We start from the raw sequence: 21,514 nt of genomic DNA on the forward strand, positions 1-21,514 counted from the left end.
GACATAATTCATTTATCAATTAAAGACTATCAACTTGTATCTAAATTTGTTTCATATGACCTGCGGTCTTAAAGAAATCTATTCATATATATACTTAATAAGATTTCTATTAAATATGTCCCTAAAATTCTTATGACATTTGGGCGTTAAGGAAATCAAATAAAGTCTAACATATATATGATAGGTTCCCACGTCATGTACCTCATTGAAATTTCTCTTGTAGCATTTCTAGAGATATCAAAGATCAGTGAGAGCATTAAGTGTCTTAATAATAACTTGCAATAGTTGCAAGAGGTGGGGAGAGTGAAAACTTCATATTACTTCAATTTACACCTCTTGTATAAGACATTGCTCCATCTCGACATTCTTCTATGAAAACTTGTCTCCTTAAAATCTAATGTTACTTTTACAAAAATTTCATTTTTGCTTAATTATGGGCACACAAAAGATTTCTTACCTAAACTAACATAATCCTCAACAAGTGAAACTACAACGACTAACGTCATTAACTTGTTTTTCTATTAGAATCTATTGGTCGTTAAATATTGACCCTAAGCATGCTGAGTTCCTTAAGACTTCTAAGGTCAGTGGGAGAAGTAAAAGTCTTTATCATGACTTGCAAGGAATACAAGAGGCGGGGGAAGAGAGTCATTAAATTTAACTCCGAATTTAACTTCGATTACATCTCTTGTACACCATACTGCACCAACTCTTACAAACTTAGAATCCTGAAAATGATAGAAACATAACCAAGAGCTAATCCATAAATCTGAAACTTCCAAAAAAGCCAATAATCAACTCGGGAGGTCATCTAGGTTCAAAAACCTACTAACTTTGATGATTACATAACCTCCCTAACTGAAGTTGAAATGGATTTTGAAAAAGTTTACTGATCCTATCTATTCAAAGTAAGCCATCAGTGTCAATCAATCTTCTATATGGAATAAAACTGTTTTATAGTAAAACTGATTTAATGTGTTCATATAACGTTTGGGATTTGATTGAATTACCTAAGAGTGTCCATAACCAAACCAAATACTAATATAAACATTAAGACACGAAGAAACATGATTGATTGTCAAAGGTTATACTCACGAAGAGATAAATTATCAAAGAATCTTTCTTACCAATCTTACAAAAGATTTCTTTGAGAATCATCACTGTTCTAGTAGGTTATAATAGTTCTGAGCTATATTAGATGAACATTAAAACAATTTTCCCTAACAACTTGCTGACATGTTTACATGTTCATAAAACAACCTGAAAGTTCTAAACTTAAGGTTAAAGAACAGTTTGTCTATAAGTCAATAAAATCCATGTATGGGTTAATGCAAACATCAAAATGTGATGAAATCTTAATCTAGTTTTTTCATCAAGAACCAAGTGGATTAATGTACCTACCTCAAGGTGAGTGGGAGCAACTAAAACAAATGTGTCTCTATATAGATGACATTCTTTTGACAAGTATATGTTACATAAGTCTAATCATTGTTAACACAAACTTTGATATAATAGATCTTAGAGAGATTTCTTACATAATAGATATCATAACATACCGAGATAGACCCAATGGGACATTAGTTTCGTTCCATAAGTTTAACCTTAAATGGGTCCTTACATATGTAACAAACAATATTGCTCTCCTTTAGAGGATAATAGGATAAATGAGATTTTTTCCTTACGCTTCATTAATTAGAAGCCGTATGTAAGTTTAAGTCTATACTCGTTTAGATATTACTCACATTGCAACACACTTGATATGTCTAGATTAATGTGAAGTGACGTGTGCGTGTATATACATGTTTTTACAATGAATTTTACACACGATTCGGTTTTAAATTTATAAAAATGATTTATACTTCGACAATAAAACACACACGAAAGGGCAAGTGTACCCCGTCATACATGTACTAAAGTATCGGTAAGAACCAAGTGTCGATCCAAGGATGTGGGCGGAAGAATGATACTAAACCTTTTTCATTAAATTACCAGTAGAAAGATAAGTGGGTGATTTGTTTAAACTAAAAATAAGACTAAAACATAAACTTTCATAAACATAATAGACTCCAAATAAGAAAATAAATATATAGCCTTGCTTTATGTACAACCAAAGTATGTGAACTAAGTCGGTTTTGTCACTTAAAACACTTGGTCAATTTTCCATTTTTTCAAGACAATTAGTATCCCTTTCGGGAATCCTAACATGACAATTCTTTGGAAAGCTAAAATGATAAACACAATTTAACCACCTAAAATTGTTCTTTAACGCCCAATTGACAAATGTCTATGAAAATCCTCTAAAGAAAAGTTAGTCATCCGTTAGGATTTTTCTAACTTCACTTAATCAAGGAAAGTGACACCGATAAACACAATGTAACAATCTAAGTACATATGGCGCAAGACGATTCCAACCAAGGAGAAAATATAGAATGAGCGTGTGGTAATAATTCTCCCGAAGTTACGAGGCTATTTTGCCGAGTTACCGAGACAAGCATAAACTAGATTAAATCACAACCGAGTTCATTTTACAAATCTTGAACATAAATTCACCAAGCAAGCAATTTTGGCCTAAACTACTAACTAGGCTAACAATTTATGTCAAGAATTCATAACAACACCATTTAACCCGTTAAGGTCCTTACGTGAGGGAAAGCTTTCTTGATTAACATTAATTACCCCTTATTAAACCACTAACCATTTCTAGTATCATGGTGCAAACATTTTAAACAAGTGAAACTAGTTAAACAAGTTCAAAGTCTACTAATATATGATTAATTAAGCTTCTTTTTTGCAAATATCTCAACTAACCACATACTAATCATCCAAGATAATTAACTATAATCAAGAATTCAATATCAATAAACAAGGTTGCAAACTAATCATCAAGGATTAACATAGAAAATGCTTCAAATGTCATTACAAACATAATTAACATACTAATGGTTGTTGTTAAGCAAGGAATACTAGTGTTTTTGCCCTTAGGCTTACAATAATACATAATCATCAACCCAAAATGCTTGAATTACAACAAAATCATGGAAAGATTCAAGAAATCAAACGATAAACAAGCGCTAGATTGAGAATCTGGATGATAACGGAGCTAATCGGCACAATGTGGCTTGAATCCGGGTGAAAGCAGATGCCTCTGGAGCCTATAAAATCGCCTGATGAGCTCCCAAAAGTCCAGAGTTTCGACCAGAATGCCCTCTGCTGTTTTTTATAACTTTTTCAATCGGCACGGCACGACGGCCGTGCACTGTTCATGAGATCTTGTGACGTCAGGAGATCTGGGCAGGTTTTCAAGATTGGCACTGCCGTGCCAACGGTAGCACTGCCGTGCATGTCCGAGAGATAGGCCTGGTCTTTGGGATGGCACTGTCGTGCCAATGATGGCACTGCCGTGCCAAAATTGGCACTGCCGTGCCAACAGTGCTGAACTCAACAGAATCTTCGTATCTTTGTCGATTCGCTCGAAAAATTCTTGTTTTCTTCATCTTCTTGTTCGGCATGCTATTTAAGGCCTGTAAACAGAAACGTACACGATTAAGTGTCTAATCTTTGTTTTTATGGCCGAAAACGCGTAAAATGGGGGGTAAAATGGGGGATTAAAGTATGTGTATTTTAGCGAATATCAAACCTCCCCACACTTGAACTTTGCTTGTACTCAAGCAAACTAAAATTAAAATAGAATAAAAGATAGTTTCTAACGGGAATAATTAATTTACAAACTACATACTAATACACATAAATACGGTTAGCCGGTTTTTCGAAAGGCAACATCAATGGACTCAAACCAAACAAGCGCACGCAAATATATGTAGAGATAACCAAAAAGCCGTGATTCACTTCTGATTGACTTAGCATGCAAATTTTCACACGTCTCACAGTGTTCACACACACTCGGCTATATTTGTGAAACATACATAAAATGTTAGTGCAGTAATGTCTATCGCCTCCGTCATTTCCGTTCGTAGCAGAAACAGAAGAATTATATGCTTTATATTGTAAAATATAGAGAAAAGGCAAGGTGACATTTCTGTAATTAATGAGTTTCCTCATTAAGCCCCTTGGCCTATAAATAGAACCATTAGGGTTCTCATTTGGAACTTTTGCCATTTGGAGCTTTGAAGGTTAGAGGTTAGAGAGAGAAGCTAGAGAGAGAAAGTAGAGAGAGAAAGGCAAAAGGTGATTCGTGTTGCTTGTACATTTTCATAAGTTTCTATAGAATCACAGATTGAGTACGTCTCGTGTGTTTCGGTCATTCACGTTCACGGATTCCGCACGTCGAACGTGTCATACGCAATCGTTTCGGAGTCAAACCGGTCCTAACAAGTGGTATCAGAGCAGAAGCTCGATTGCACGGATCAAACGCACGAATTCGCACAGAAATTCATCAGATTCAGAGTCGATTTTACTCAGATTTGTCAAAATTTCTTCACTCTTCATCTTCTTCACGTTTTTATCTGAAAATCGCAAAATTAAACAACTTTTCACAGTTAAAAATTGCTGAAATTTTGATATGTTGTGCGAAACTATCTGATCTACAAGCCTACAAATTTTCAGGTCAAAATTCCAAGCCGTTTGGGAGAAATCTTAGATTTTCTGTTCGAAAAGGCTGAAATAATGGTTGTTGTTGTTGTTAAGTTGAAGATGCCAACCGATCGGCTGGCCCAGCCGATCGGCTAGCCCGGCCGATCGGCCAGCATCCCTAGTCGATTCATTGCATCACTGTTTTTAATTAAAAGGGTTGACTTGTTGACTCTAGCTGATCGGCTAGGATTCTTATTCGATCAACCGGCATTTCCATCCAATAGGCCAGCAACACGCATCATTTTTTTGTCAAGATATTCTCTGAAACCTGCTATCATTGATACTAACAACACATTGCACGTGATGATCTGTTAAAGTTGTGCGGCACAATAACAATTGCATAAATCTGAAAATGTCTGCCCTTTCTATTAGCGGCCCAATCAACAATCCATAAGTTGCATGTCTGAATTGAATGACTTAAATGTGTGTCGACCACTATATTCATTATGCATGTGAGGTTAATAATAAATGACAAATTCATAAGTGCCGCCCAACTAAGTGTAAACAGCCAATAAGATTGATTGAAAAGTCTGTTATCATCATAATTGCTTTGTACTTTGACTTAAAACAGCATTGTCTCTTGATCGGCTGGCATAGCCGATCGAATAGCATTCTTAGGTGACACTTGAATCGGCTGGTGTAGCCGATCGAACAGAAAGTTTAGCATTGTCTTGAATCGGCTAGCAAGTTCGATCGAACCAACCACTCGATCGGCTAGCCCGGCCGATCGGCCAGTATTCCTGTTCGATCCACCGTCACACATATCCAATCGGCTAGCATCACCGTTTGATTCACCGCCTCATTCATACAATCGAACAGCACATTGCCTCAATTGACTAGCTGCCTCGATCGGCTAGCTGCCTCGATCGGCTAGCATTCAGCCGACAGGCCAGCAAACTTGTTTGTTTTAGTGCATCAGTTAACTTTTCAGCTATAACCGATCGGACATCAAATAACTATATAGCACATCATCCTGTTTTATCACTTAACTCTACACATTCAGAAATTAGAAACATTAATCAGCTTTAATCAATGTCATCGGTCAAATAAATTGCACATGTGAACTGACATCAACTATTAAATGTGCATGTAGGAACAGTTGTCGGCCACAACATATTAGATGCATGAGAAAATTTGAAAGGCCAATCATAGTTTTGTTATAATGTAATTGTAGCCCAATCATGTATTGCCGCCCATTTAATTGACGACCCATGTGCTAAGTGTTTCATATGCTTTATAAATGTGCACCGTCCCACTATATTTGCGGTTCAATGATAGTATGATATACATTAATTTTGTCAGCAATTAGATTGGTATCAATTAATTCTGAAATTGTTTAGTTTTGTCTGGCGTGTGAAAATTCAATTGGCCAAACGATCGGTTAAGTCTTGTTCTTTTAGTGCCAACCGTTTCAAATTTTTTAAGTGTAGTTTTGTCGTGTAGTGATTGTTTGTGTAGTGTCTTCATTCGGCCAGTAGGACATCTCGCTCGATCGGCTAGCAAGACATTTCGCTCGATCGGCTAGCAGGACATCTCGCTCGATCGGCTAGCAGGACATTTCGTTCGATCGGCTAGCACTGTTTTGGTTCGACCAATTCACTCGATCGGCTGGGAAGTGTCTTCAATCGAGTAGTTCACTCGATCGGCTGGGAAGTGTCTTCAATCGAGTAGTTCACTCAATCGGCTGGTGTATTCGATCGAACTGCACAAATCACTATCAATTGTTCAAACTCCCGTGCGTACAAGTTGCTTGATATTTTTAAACTAATCATTTGTTTACGTGATTGATTCAGGTGATTCAAGGTAATTCAAGAAGTTCAAACCATGGCTGAGGAATTCTATAACACGTTTTTCAACGCGTTCACATCTGAATCGTCCGAAATTGCAAATGTTACACCAAAAACCATCACAAAGGCGATCAATGAGAACATCAAGCATGATAACTTTTACGGAACGCACTCAAAGCCACCAACTCTCGAAAGTATTGAAGACTACACTTGGTGGAAAGAACGGTTCATCAACCGGGCGAAAGAGTATGCGCATGAAAGTTGGTTCTGTCTAGAGCATGGATACGAAAAGCCAAAAAGAACTACCGTTCAAAAGATTCTCCAGAGATGACAAAGCAGAATTTGCCGCCGAACAAAGGATGATTGCATTGATACAGTCAGCAATTAGGAATGATATATTTGCATTACTTAATCATAGTGGGTCATCCAAATCGGTTTGGGAAGCTTTACGTGTTAAAGTTGAGGGTGGCAAACAGATAAAAAAGAACAAAATCGCTTTACTTAAAAAAGAATTTGATCTTTTTGATGGCTTAAAAGGAGAATCGGTGAGGCAAATGATAGAGAGATTCTGTCACCTTAAAATCGAGCTTGAACGTTTTAAAATTGACAAAACAAGAGAGGAACTTATAGATAAAGTAATTGAAGCGTTACCACGAGTTGATCAGTGGCAAACGTTTGTTTTTATCATAAAAAATGATGCTTCATACGATGAAATTTCTCTTGATTCTTTGTTTGAAAAGATTGAAAGTCATGACTTGGAGCTTCAAAAGCAAAGCAAGATGATTGGTTCTTCACATCAACAGAATGTTGGCTTGTACTACAAAGGCAGTGTACCTTCTGATAAAGGCGTTGGTTCACCAAAGACAGCATTCAGTGGTGAGAAGATGAAAGAACCACAAACAACGTCCACAAGTCATCATTCTGGATATCATTCATCCTCACAAACTAGTTCTGAAGATGGAGAGGAGATTTTGTGCAACATTGCTCTTAAACTAAGGAATCTCCTTCGATGAGCATCAATGCAGCAAAGCAGCAAATGAGCTTTCTTGCATCCGTTCTGGAATCATATGAAGGTCTTGTAGCTGGAAAAATCGGTAATTCGGAACTGACAAAAGAAGACTACGACCAGATTGATCCAGAGGAAATGGAGCTTATCGATATTCGTTGGTGTTTGGCAAGCTGCATTCGAAGAGCTCAAAGATACATGGAAATTACTGGGAAACAATCTCTTGGTGGTCCATCAACGAAGCTCAGATTCGACAAGTCAAAAGTGACCTGCTTCAGATGCAAGCAAAATGGTCATTTCAAAAGAGAGTGTAAAAATGCAGAAGTTGCTGAAGTAAATGAACGTCCTTTCAACGATGACTATTACTGAAAGGCGATCTACCACCGAAGCAGAGAAGAGTCGAAATTAATCGAAGATAAACCCAAGGAGAAATCAAGAGCCCGTTTTGTCATTCATGATGATGAAGGGTTTGACTGGAGCGAAATTTGTCCAGAAGAAGATCATTTGGAAAATGTTCAAAAAACAGCTCATGGCAGAGCTATTATAGAGAAAAGAAAGTTTGTTTTCATTGCTGAGATTCAAGATGAAAACAAAGACAAAGACACTGCTGAAATCCATGAAGAAAAAGTTGAGATCAAGGAGAAAACTCGAGAAGAGATCTTGAGTGAGAAGACTTACAGAGAAAGAAATGTAGTCTACAACAAAATGGATGAAATGTAGGAAGAATATGAAAGTGCTGTCAGCAACAGAAGATGGGATAAGAAGAGAGAATGTTACTACAACAGAGAAGGAGAACCGGTTGTTCCAAAGAAAGACGTAATTTTTGATGATGTTCTTCTTGTTGTCCCGTTGAGAGCTGAATACTACAGAAGGGTGATGAAAGATGATGCATATGTTAAACAGTATGAAAAAGATATCAGATATGCTATGCTGTCATGTTTGAGAAAAAGAGATGAGGAAAGAATGAAGAAAAATGTTGAAGAGATGGTGAACAACCTGAAGAAGGTTGCAGAAGAAGTTAAAACTGAAGCTGTTGAAGATAAGGTAGTGAAGATAGAAGAAGAAGTTGTGAAAAAGATTGTTGTGAATGAAACATTTGAGAAAGCTGTTACTGAAGAACAGCAGATTGAAGAAGATGTGAAGAAAGCAGAAGAAGAAGAAGAAGAAGAAGAAAAGAATGTGGATTTGGAAACTTGTGATGATGGTCAGATACAGACAAAAGCAGCTGAAGACACCGAAGTGCCAATCACTGAGGTAAATTCTGATTCTGAAAACTTGAAACTGATTGTTCAGTGCAAGAAATGCATGGAACCATGCAGAGCTTGTACTGAAAAAGATGAGCAATTCAGAACAAGAGATCTTGAGTTCACAAAAATTGAAAACATTTTTAAAGAAAAATGCAAAGAAATGCTAGGAAAAGAAAAAGTTTTTAAAGAAAATGATGAAAAGCTGTCAGAAAAAGTAACAAATTGGAAAAAGAAAATGAAGTTTTGAAGGAAAACGTTTTGAAAATGACAAATGAATGTTCACAAAAAGAAAATGTGGTTCAAGAATTGAAGAAAAAATATGACTCAATGAAATTATCATATCACATTATAAAAGAGTCATATGAAAAGGTGAAAGACGAAATGAAATATGCTCAATCAAGAATGAATCACTTATGTGAAACAACTAAAGAGCTTAAACGAATGTATGCTATAAAACAAGATGTTAATTCCTATATTGAGGATGTTGCTAAGCTAAAGCAACAGATTGTTGATTTAGAACAGGAAAACAACAAGTTAAAAAGTTACCACGTGTCGTCATATGTGCTTGAACGAATTTTCAATATAAAACCGGGTGATGGTGAGTCTGAGCAGAACAAGAAAGGCATTGGCTCAGAGTTTCATCAAGTTCCACCACCGGAAAAGTTTGCATTTTATGATGAGGAAAAGGTCGAAAAAGCTTTCAACATGGTAGATCAATTGCCAGATAACATTGACATAACCTATTCCAAATCTGATGATTCTCATGATTCAGAGGTGGTAGGTAAAGTTGTTGAAAGTGTGTTGAACGAAGAGTCGGTTGATACAGGTAAATCTGAATCACAGGATGAAGATGAAGGAAATCTTCATGATGGATATCTGAAGAACACAAAATCCGAGAAAAATTTGAATGATGATTCAAAGGGATTGGTTTATACCATGATTGGATCAGACAAATTATTCTTAGATGTTGTATTCCCGATTCAGAATGTGATTTCAGAAAAGGTTGATAAAGTTTTCAAGATGGTTCAAATTGAAAAGTCTGAAATTCCGAAATTTGCTGGAAAAGGTCACAAAACTTTTTATAACAAACCTGGTTACAAGAAGAAAAACATGAAGGCTGGGTTGGGTTATAAGAAGAAACAAAATTGGAATAAAAATGAAACTCCAAATTTTCAAGCAAAAATGAATTTTGTTCATGGAACAACGTCAGAAGAAGAGAAAGAACTAAAATTTAGACGACAGTCTAATGACGAGTTCTTAGATCAAAAGAAAAGGCAACAATCACAGGTCAAAGATGTGTCCAAGAGAACATGTTTCAAATGTGATCAAATTGGACATCTTGCTCGAAAGTGTCCGAATCTGAAACCTGTTGGTGTTGAGACGAAAAAGAAGTCTGTTTATGTTCAAAAACAGAAATCTGAAGTTGTGAATCAAAAGTCAACCAAGTTTGAATCAAGGCAAACTTGGAAGCCGAAAACGTCAAAGGCTGACTCACAACAAACATTGAAACCTGTGACACCCAGACTTAGAACAACACAAAGTTGGAAAACAACTGTTGATGCAATAAAACCAAACCAGTTTTGGAAACCAAAAGTTGTTGTTCAAAATCAAAATGTTCAAAAAGAGTCACATTTTTACAAACGAGGTACTCCAAAAGGTTAAACATGGAGTGTTAAGAAACAAATTGCTTCGGTAAAAGATGAAAAGTTTGAAGTTAAAATTGACAAAGTCTTTGTACAAAATGACAAAGATTTTCCGAAGCTGAATGATGCATATTGTGTTGAAATGCCTAAGGTTCAACAGACCTGGCTAAATTGTTCAAGTAATTGAATACTTTGAATGTGCAGGTGCTTCTGAAGAAAACTAAATGTCAATCAAGGGAAAATCGAAGCAGCCTGGCACGAGAAGAAGATGCTGCTAATCCCTGCGACTGTTAAACAGGGAGTTTGTTTGTTTTCTGTATATAAATAAACAATATTCTCAAAAAATCCAAAAATTTGAAAAATTTAAAAACCAAAAATATGTTTTCATTTTGTCAAAATTTGAAAAATAAAAAATATGTTGTTTTTTAAATTAAAAAAAAATGTTATTTGAATTTGCCGGAACTCCCAGGTTTGTAATTGAGGAGTAGGAATCGACATCTTTATTGAGAAATGTTTTATCAAGGACATTAAGTTGTACTTGATTTAACTTTCGTACTAGTTGATGAAAGAACAAGGTGATGAATAAACCCCGTGTGTGAATCAAACAAAACTTATTTTCCGGAAAAACCATTTTGATTAAAACAAACTTAAGTGTTTTGAAATCATAATGGGAAAATAGTTTGTTATCAGGGGAAGTTCTGATTGAATATGCCGAAACCCTCACGACGGAACAAACATGATTAATTTCACAAGATTGAAAAACGGTTTTCAAACTGTAAAAATCAATGTGTTGTAAATCATGGGGGTACAAAATTTGACAACATGATACTATCAATTAGAGCATGAGAAGCAGAAAATGGATGGCGAGACAAAGCTATCTATATCGGTTATCAAATTTTCTTTAAATGGTTTTGAATTTTAGGGGGAGTAAGATATAGAATTTGTCAGAAAATCCAAAAACATTAGAAAATTTGAAAAAGCCAAAAACATGATAAAATTCAAAAATTGAGTTTTTGTGTAAAAAGAGGAAATGATAGTACATCAGTAGACAGTTACAGTATGCTAAAGAAATGTAATGATTAAATAGCATTAAACAGTCTCACTGATGATATGCCGATAGGTTTTTATACATTTAGTAAACTTTTTCGGGATATAAACCTAAGCAAGTTTGAATTTTACTTATTTCGTGGGGAACACTACTTGGATATATAGGTAACCCCTGAAATCTTGTTTGAAAGGTCTCGTATTCTGATATACTAGGTCTTTATGCTCAATGATGTCTGGGGTATTATTCCGGGACTTCTGCTGAATGGAAGTTCTGACCTAATCCTTGGATAATACTTTCTGCCAATGCTTGAAACATAGCATAAACCCTCAGCATGCAGATGAAACAATAAAATTGATAGTCGCTGCTGTTGTATCTAAAAGATCCTCTAAAGGGGACATACCATAAAGTCGAAGCTGATATCTCTCTGCGCATACGGAAGTATCGACCTGAGATCCCTTGGCCCTCGCATACCTAATTTATGTACAGATATCATTGTAGTATACTAACCTGTAAGACTGAATATTGGGATTCTGGATACGGGAGTATATTCAAGAGGCGGGACACATGAATGAGTTTAAGTTCTTAAAACACCTAATTCGTATCCTGAATCAGTTGAAATTTGTGTGAAAATTTAAGTGGATCAGTATATCGACAATCTAAGTGAATTGTTTAATTCTTAATGTGTAACTAAGCTCAACGGTACTTGTGACTTGTCAAAAACTGATATGATCCTCTGACGCATACTCAAACAAAAATATTATCTGTAAATATGTTTGTACATATTTCTTTACTGCTTTATTTTTCAGAAAAATACAAAAAGATTTTGATTTCTGCTTTATTTTCGACAACCGATGTCTGAATGCTGAGTTTCAAAATCTGAGTTCGCTGATTGTGGTTCTGAAAATAAAACAAGTTCATTAATTTGAAACTTGAGGTTTAAAATTTAAAGTCAAAAAAGAGTTTGTGATATCTCCAAGGTCATTAATTTGGACTTGGATGATCAACCGTGAAGGATTTGGATGCTAAAATTGTTAAAATCAGTTGAATAGAGCCAGTTTTCGATTTTGTTCACTGAAACTGCCAAATCTATGAAGCTTTTTGATAGGGGGAGAGAGTCAAGATAATCCTGGATATATTCATATTATTATATCTTAAGTCAGGATTTTGAGTTAGAAAGTTTAAAAGGGCCAGAATACGATTTCTGGACAATTTCAAAACATTGTCACTAATAAACGTATGAGTGTTGCAGATGTTATTCCAGACTACGATCCCAACAGCCGAGTCTAAGGGGGAGTCTGAAGACGTGCTCAACGCAAACAGAAGCGTGTAAGGAGCCAGGTATCGTTCCTGGAAGAGCTTGTAACTGGAAAGCCAGGTGTCGATCCCAAAAGCACGGAAGCTTGACGAAAGGGAGAGCCTGAAGAGTTTACCGAAAGGGGGAGCTGAAGCTGAAGACAGATCCACTGGGATTCTGTTCAAGCAAGAGGGAGTCTATGTTGCTGAATACATGTTAAAGCTTCAAGAAGACTCAAGAGAGAGAGAAAGAAAAGTCGCTACGAGCTTTTACGGATTGACTGCGGCAATATCCAGGGGGGAGTCTGTTAGTGTAGTAATGTCTATCGCCTCCGTCATTTCCGTTCGTAGCAGAAACAGAAGAATTATATGCTTTATATTGTAAAATATAGAGAAAAGGCAAGGTGACATTTCTGTAATTATTGAGTTTCCTCATTAAGCCCCTTGGCCTATAAATAGAACCATTAGGGTTCTCATTTGGAACTTTTGCCATTTGGAGCTTTGAAGGTTAGAGGTTAGAGAGAGAAGCTAGAGAGAGAAAGTAGAGAGAGAAAGGCAAAAGGTGATTCGTGTTGCTTGTACATTTTCATACGTTTCTATAGAATCACAGATTGAGTACGTCTCGTGTGTTTCGGTCGTTCACGTTCACGGATTCCGCACGTCGAACGTGTCATACGCAATCCTTTCGGAGTCAAACCGGTCCTAACATAAAAAATGTATGTGTAAACACTCGATGCCTAGGCAATGAAACGTGTAATATCATAAGCTTGTTACAAGACCTCATCTCCACAAACTAACATGTGAAAAAGTGTAAATCAGGAGGTCTTCACGGGTTGTAACGATAGTGTAGGGTGAAGGGTGTGGAATGGAAATTTTTAAGTGACTAAATGGTTAAAACTCGGTAATTATGTTTAACAAGCGTAAAACAACTAAACTATACATAACTAACGCCTTAAAAAGACAACTTTTGTGTTATCGAGCTAATCGACAAAATTTTACAATTTTAGCACTTAAAATTGCTCGAATCTTGTTGTCTTCACCCTATTTTAGGGTATTTTATTTTCTAATTTTTTGATTTTTTTTATATTTTTTTCTTTTTATTATTATTATTATTATTATTATTATTATTATTATTATTATTATTATTTGTCTTTTGTTTTTTTTTTCAAACTCTAATGCTTATGTACAACAAATAACTAATTACAAGGAACGCTAGTTAAACGGTAACTTTAACCGAGTTTTAACACGAAGGGTTAAAAGTAAAAAGGCTAAATTTGGCTAAGTGGGTTAATTGGTTGGGTAAAAGAAAGAAAAACACGAGGAAAAGCTCAACATGGTTAATCCTAGTGTGATGTAGGGTTTGGGGAAAAACAAACAAAAGACCAAGGCGAATAACAAAAGGTTTTCTAAGTGCCTCTATTATTTTTACACAATCTCACATGTTTATGGTCTCGAAAAGTATGCTAGTGACAAGTTCTAAATTACATGAGACATCCGGCTCCCTCCTACTCCGAAATGAACAAACTTATGAAGAATCTAAGGCTCAAACATGCTCACATAACGGAAGGAATGGGTAAAAGTGCAAAAATTAACATGCAAGTCGTTCTTTGTTTGTCACGTTTTTTAGTTATCTTTTTCGAAATTTATTAGGCTTGTTGGTTCTTTATCGTTTCCGATGCTTTCTAAAACAACAACTAACCGGTTTATTTAATAAAAATACACACAATCTTTTTTTTTTTGGCATTTTTTAGGAAAAACAAAGTCACAATGTTAAACCCCCTCCCCACACTTGAATTTCGCATTGTCCCCTGTAAGACCTTAACACGCTTTAACTGAAAGACCAGCGGAAATACGTACCATAAAATTTCTTTCATTATAAACATTTTGACTTATTTGAAAGTTCATTTTAAAATAACTCTTTTACAATATATGCATCCTTCGTACTCATTTAATAAAATAAAAGCATAACTTATGTTTATCAAATTACACACTCAAGCATTCCCGTACAATCTATCTTGTGACTCGGTCTTTGATCGCTACTCCTCGTGATGATAATCTGTGACTCGTACAACCTGCACCCACCACATACATTCGCAACATTAGCATACATTATATACAAACAAGATTCTCAATCATGTAGTCTCGTTATGTTCTATCTACATATACTTTTCATCCCGTTATCTTTCTAGATTTAATCATTCCATCCGGGTGTCTAATCCTTGGCGAAACTTCAATAATGTACCTGCATTACGTTTCATTCTCGAGGCACACTTTTAATAAGGTCAATACTTAAATGTATTGAAACCACGTATACAATACATACATAACTACGTACATACATACATACCTTTACTTGCATACATACGCATCTACTTACATACATACATGATTACGTCTTCACATACGTACTTACATACATGTCACATTAACTTATTGTAAGTTGAGCCTTATCTATAAACATATCAACACAAATCAATGCAATTACAAAAAAAAAAACATAACCAACTAACTTCCAACAAACATGATGAACATTTCAGTAACATGATGAACATTTCAGTAACATGATGAACATTTCAGTAACATGATGAACATTTCAGTAACATGATGAACATTCCAGTAACATGATGAACATTCAGCAACATAATGAACATTCCATCAACACGGTGAACATTCAGCAACATAATGAACATTCTATTAACACGATGAACATTCAGCAAGATAATGAACATTCTATTAACACGATGAACATTCAACAACATAATGAACATTCTATTAACACGATGAACATTTAGCAACATAATGAACATTCCATTAACACGGTGTACATTCAGCAACATAATGAACATTCTATTAATACGATGAACATTCAGCAACATAATGAACATTCTATTAACACGATGAACATTTAGCAACCTAATGAACATTCTGTTAACACGATGAACATTCAGCAACATAATGAACATTCTATTAACACGGTGAACATTCAGCAACATAATGAACATTCTATTAACACAATGAACATTCAGCAACATAATGAACATTCTATTAACATGATGAACATTCAGCAACATAATGAACATTCCATTAACACAATGAACATTCCATTAACACAATGAACATTCATCAACAAAATGCACATTCCCTTAACACGATGAACATTCAGCAACATAATGCACATTCCATTAACACAATGAACATTCAGCAACATAATGCACATTCCATTAACACGATGAAACTATCATCTTAATTTACATTAAGGATAGACGAAGTTCATATGAACTTACCTTGGTACTTACCCTTACCCGTAAATTCTTACTTGGTTTCCCTATATACAACATACCAAACTTCATTTATAAATAAGAAGTGATTTCGAAAATCACTTACCTCGAGTGCCCGTTTCGTACATGCTTCCTAATATCCTTTCCGTTAGCCTTCCATGCTTTCCCCCATCTTGACGTGATCCTATACTTTCATGTCATCATGGTTACCACTTCATTTGTATAAATGCACATTCATTGCATTCATTTCACATTCATATCCTACATTAAACTTTACTCGTCAAATTCCAACAACACAAAGTATAAGCTAGAAGTCGCATCTTTTCATTCCACATAATTCTTCATGTCGTCACAAATACACATATTGATATAGCATGTACTTAATGATTTCTCTAACATAACACTTGGAACAAAAGCCTTATTACATTATTTATGCACAGTTGACTTTCAGAAAGTCAACTGTCTATCTTATGAATTATCAATCTAATCTCATACATCCATATCATTATAGTCGATTATACTACAGACATCATATACATTTCATACTCTCATATCAATACATATATATCTACATGATCATCTAGTTGTATGCACACAAAACATAATCAATTTATTCCATACTAGTAATATCATGATTTTTACAATTAACAACATAGTCCAAGCGTAGTTAATACACATAGCTTCCCAACCTTACTCCTTACTAATATTTCTAATATACGCACTTTCTACACACATAACACCAAATCACATTTGATTTCATCTAAGCATAAGTAAATCAACACATAATGTACATCATATTACCCAAGCATTGAGTACAACTTCTAATGCATACTATTTACCAAATCATATAATTAACCAAAAATCATAGATGTATTCCATCGGAAATACATTTCTTATGTTCAATTACCACAAAATACATGATATCCTCATATTATACATTTTCATCCATTACTTGCATGCGATCTCATCTAGTAATCTCTCCTAGACATTTCATCAAACACTTGGTGTGCGTACACCATTTAATGCACAATTTACAACCAATTCATGCATAATCTTCCAAGTTCTTACTTTCAACCACTAACACAACCAAACATCAAACTAACTTCATACCATATTCAACCTCACTTGCAAGAGTTCATCATATTCAACATAATACATCAAGAATTACATAAATATTGAACATGGATGATTCACTCACTTCATCTTCCTCACCACTACAAGTGGGTTTCACCCCCAAACATCAAATTAATCAAAATCATGCATAACACATGTTCTATATGATGATTCTAACCCTTATACATGATCAATTTCATATTAACTCACGGATTATAACATAACCCACTTCCTACATGATCACCAATCTTAGTTTTGAAACATACCTTATGATCCCCTCGTGTTGGTGATCATTAATCCATGCTTGGTTATGGATTTAGGCTTCATCTTGCCTTTCGATTTGATGATCTTCATGATTAGGGTTTGTGGAGCTCTCATGGAGCTCCTGGCTCCTTCTCGAACACACACGATGTGTGTGTTTATTTGTGTGTTGATTTCTTTTAATTAGTAAATCAACTTTCATCTTATCTACTTTAACCACTCTTCTCTTTTAATAGTTTTTACCATGCACTTAACTAGGTTAAATAGTCTAGTTATTTATTTCATAATATAACGCGTAAGGACATATTTCAAATATATAAAATTTGGATTTTGGGGTGTTACAAGTCTACCCACCTTAAATGAGGTTTCGTCCCCGAAACCTTTCTTACCTTCATTTAACACTAATTATCTCTTCTCTATGTCCCCTTGACACAACCGCTAGCCCCTCTCGATGACTATCCCCCATTTTTCAAGAACCCGTCCCAGAGTTCTTATTAATGTCACTTTCACCAAATAGTGCTTGCTGCTAACGCACTTCATAGCTAGCGGTTCATTCATCATTTTGTTTGCTGGAAGAAATTCCAACTTCCCCTTACTAACATTACTTTATGTTTATTTCGATATTCATATCGTTTTCATCGACTATACGATCTTACTTTGTAATTTATACATACTCATATATGCTTAACTCTAACTGGTACACCATAAAAATGGGTGACTATTCATTCTTGATTCATAAATTATTCAAATAATTGACTTCTTCCTAATAAATCAATAATTTCCTTATCATACTTTCACATATCATTTTCATTTCCTTGACCTGTCAACAACGGGCCAATACACATCCTCCTTCAACTTGTAATCAGACATACATTCGTATGACCCGTTCTTAACGGATCTAATATCTTTATCTCATCTAAAAAATTACCTTCTCTACATGCACTGTATAACATTTAACTTTTGGTTTGTTACCATAACAAAACTACTATTACATAATCCCACCTACGTGCTTAACTCCAACGTTAACCTCATTCTATGTTTTCTACGGTTACTTGTACCTTGCATAACATTACATTACTTTTAAATCATTTCGTTCATTTCACATTACTATTGCTTTCACTTCATGTTGTATTACTTAACCTACACAACTAAGCGTGTCGTGCAAGTTAATCATACGAGAGTTCAATCAGTACTCAGAACTTTCACTCACAACTTTTGAGATTTACTTCTTAATGACATAGTTCTCTTCTTACATCAACTATTAAAAGTCATACATTCCATACCATACCATACCTATTCCATTATTCATCCCGTAGGTTGCTTTTAAATTTACTAATCCATATCTATCTGGTATAAGTTAAAACTTTATACTTACTTTGATTTCATTTCGTGCTTCTGCGATCCGTAAACCAGATCGATCCACTCCTTCGCGTGTACTAACCGTACCAGGCCAGCTTTCATTCATCCTTGTACTGAGCTTTTACTCGTGCACATTCGTTCACCAATTCGTTTGGTTTCATCACATTGAGAGTTCTACCATTGACATCTACAAAATTAGCAGTTAGCACTTTTCATTCAAACATTCATTATACTAGGTGATTACTCACCTATAATTCTTTTACAATTTCCTACGTACATGCTATAACATTTTCCACACTTCATTCCTTACATGCAATTCTTTTATTTTGGTTACTTATTTTGTCGACCTTTGCAGTTTGACTTTTCAAGGTCAAACCGACATTTCTTACTTACCGTAGATGTAAAGAGGTACACATTCGTACGTCTTTCGCTTCATGTTTACCTGCAAGGACATTCATTACATCATTTCGGTATTCTTAACAAAACTCACCCTTCTCATTCATACTTAAATTATTGTTCGGGTCATAGCCCGTCATTTATTATGACTCCTAAGAGTTGATTTCTAACACATTTAACGCATAACTTGTTCGAAACTTCTTCCTTTCATTTTAAAATTTAGGTTTGCATGCCAATTATGATCATTCTTTCATTAAGTTACTCTATATTTACTCATATGACTCGTTTGACGCAACCAAGGTTAAACTATCGGCACATTCTGATGTGGGCGAGTTTCATCCTTTTTATATTTTTAAATCCGTCCCGCGGATTCAAACGTAACATCCATACCTTTCATTACTTCTAAGTTTTGAATCCATCCAGCGGTTCCAAACGTACCATTCATACCTTTTCTTCCTTCTATGATTTGAATCCATCTCACGGATTCAAACATATCATTCACATTTTTCGTTCCTTACATGTGTTGAATCCGTCTCGCGGATTCAGACATATCATTTCCTTGAATCCGTTTTACGGATTCAAACATTCCATTCATGCCTTTCATTCCTTGAATCCGTCTCGCGGATTCAAACAGGTTATTCATACTTAATTACTTTCATGCTTCGAATCCGTCTCGCGGATTTTAACATATCATTCATACTTTCATTCCTGAAAGTCTTACGTTTCTCTTCACCCTCACGTCCACCTACTATCTGATTCTACGGACATACCTGTAACCATTATCACGGTCTCATGAACGTCATATGTTTCTTATGTACTGGCCAGGTACACAATCCACATACTAGTTTCGTGTCTTCGTGTAGTCGCCACCTTATGTCCGAAGAATTAAGTTTCGGCACGTGTATCATTTTCAAAATGTCATTGCCATATCACTATTATATTTCATTTAAAATTTTCTTTCACTCGCTTAATCATACCACTTCATACGCCCACACGTTAAATTTACGTACCTGGGGTCCATTTGTCTTATCACTTGCCTTGATGCCGGTTCTAGACCACATTCACGGATCATCCTTTCCAAGCAGTATTGCTTACCTTTAGATCTTGATCGAGTCATGGATTGTACGGGTTCCTTATCACAAGAGCACACAGTTTGAGTTCAAGTATTTATCTTCTCGTACTTGATTTCCCTCAAACCAGGGCTCTGATACCAACTTGTAAGACCTTAACACGCTTTAAGTAAAAGACGCAGCGGAAATACGTACCATAAAATTTCTTTCATTATAAACGTTTTGACTTATTTGAAAGTTCATTTTATAATAACTCTTTTACAATATATGCATCCTTCGTACTCATTTAATAAAATAAAAGCATAACTTATGTTTATCAAATTACATACTCAAGCATTCCCGTACAATCTATCTTGTGACTTGGTCTTTGATCGCTACTTCTCGAGATGATAATCTGTGACTCGTACAACCTGCACCCACCACATACATTCGCAACATTAGCATACATTATATACAAACAAGATTCTCAATCATGTAGTCTCGTTATGTTCTATCCACATATACTTTTCATCCCGTTATCTTTCTAGATTTAATCATTCCATCCGGGTGTCTAATCCTTGGCGAAACTTTAATAATGTACCTACATTACATTTCATTCTCGAGGCACACTGTTAATAAGGTCAATACTTAAATGTATTGAAACCACGTATACAATACATACATAACTACGTACATACATACATACCTTTACTTGCTTACATACGCATCTACTTACATACATACATGATTACGTCTTCACATACGTACTTACATACATGTCACATTCACTTATTGTAAGTTGAGCCTTATCTATAAACATATCAACACAAATCAATGCAATTACAAAAAAAAAATATAACCGACTAACTTCCAACAAACATGATGAACATTCCATTAACATGATGAACATTTCAGTAACATGATGAACATTTCAGTAACATGATGAACATTCCAGTAACATGATGAACATTCAGCAACATAATGAACATTCCATTAACACGGTGAATATTCAGCAACATAATGAACATTCTATTAACACGATGAACATTCAGCAAGATAATGAACATTCTATTAACACGATGAACATTCAGCAACATAATGAACATTCTATTAACACGATGAACATTCAGCAACATAATGAACATTCCATTAACACGGTGAACATTCAGCAACATAATGAACATTCTATTAACACGATGAACATTCAACAACATAATGAACATTCTATTAACACGATGAACATTTGGCAACCTAATGAACATTCTATAAACACGATGAACATTCAGCAACATAATGAACATTCTATTAACACGGTGAACATTCAGCAACATAATGAACATTCTATTAACACGATGAACATTCAGCAACATAATGAACATTCTATTAACACGATGAACATTCAGCAACATAATGAACATTCCATTAACACAATGAACATTCATCA

This window comes from Helianthus annuus, chromosome 11 (genome assembly GCF_002127325.2).
Source record: "Helianthus annuus cultivar XRQ/B chromosome 11, HanXRQr2.0-SUNRISE, whole genome shotgun sequence".
NCBI lineage: Eukaryota > Viridiplantae > Streptophyta > Magnoliopsida > Asterales > Asteraceae > Helianthus > Helianthus annuus.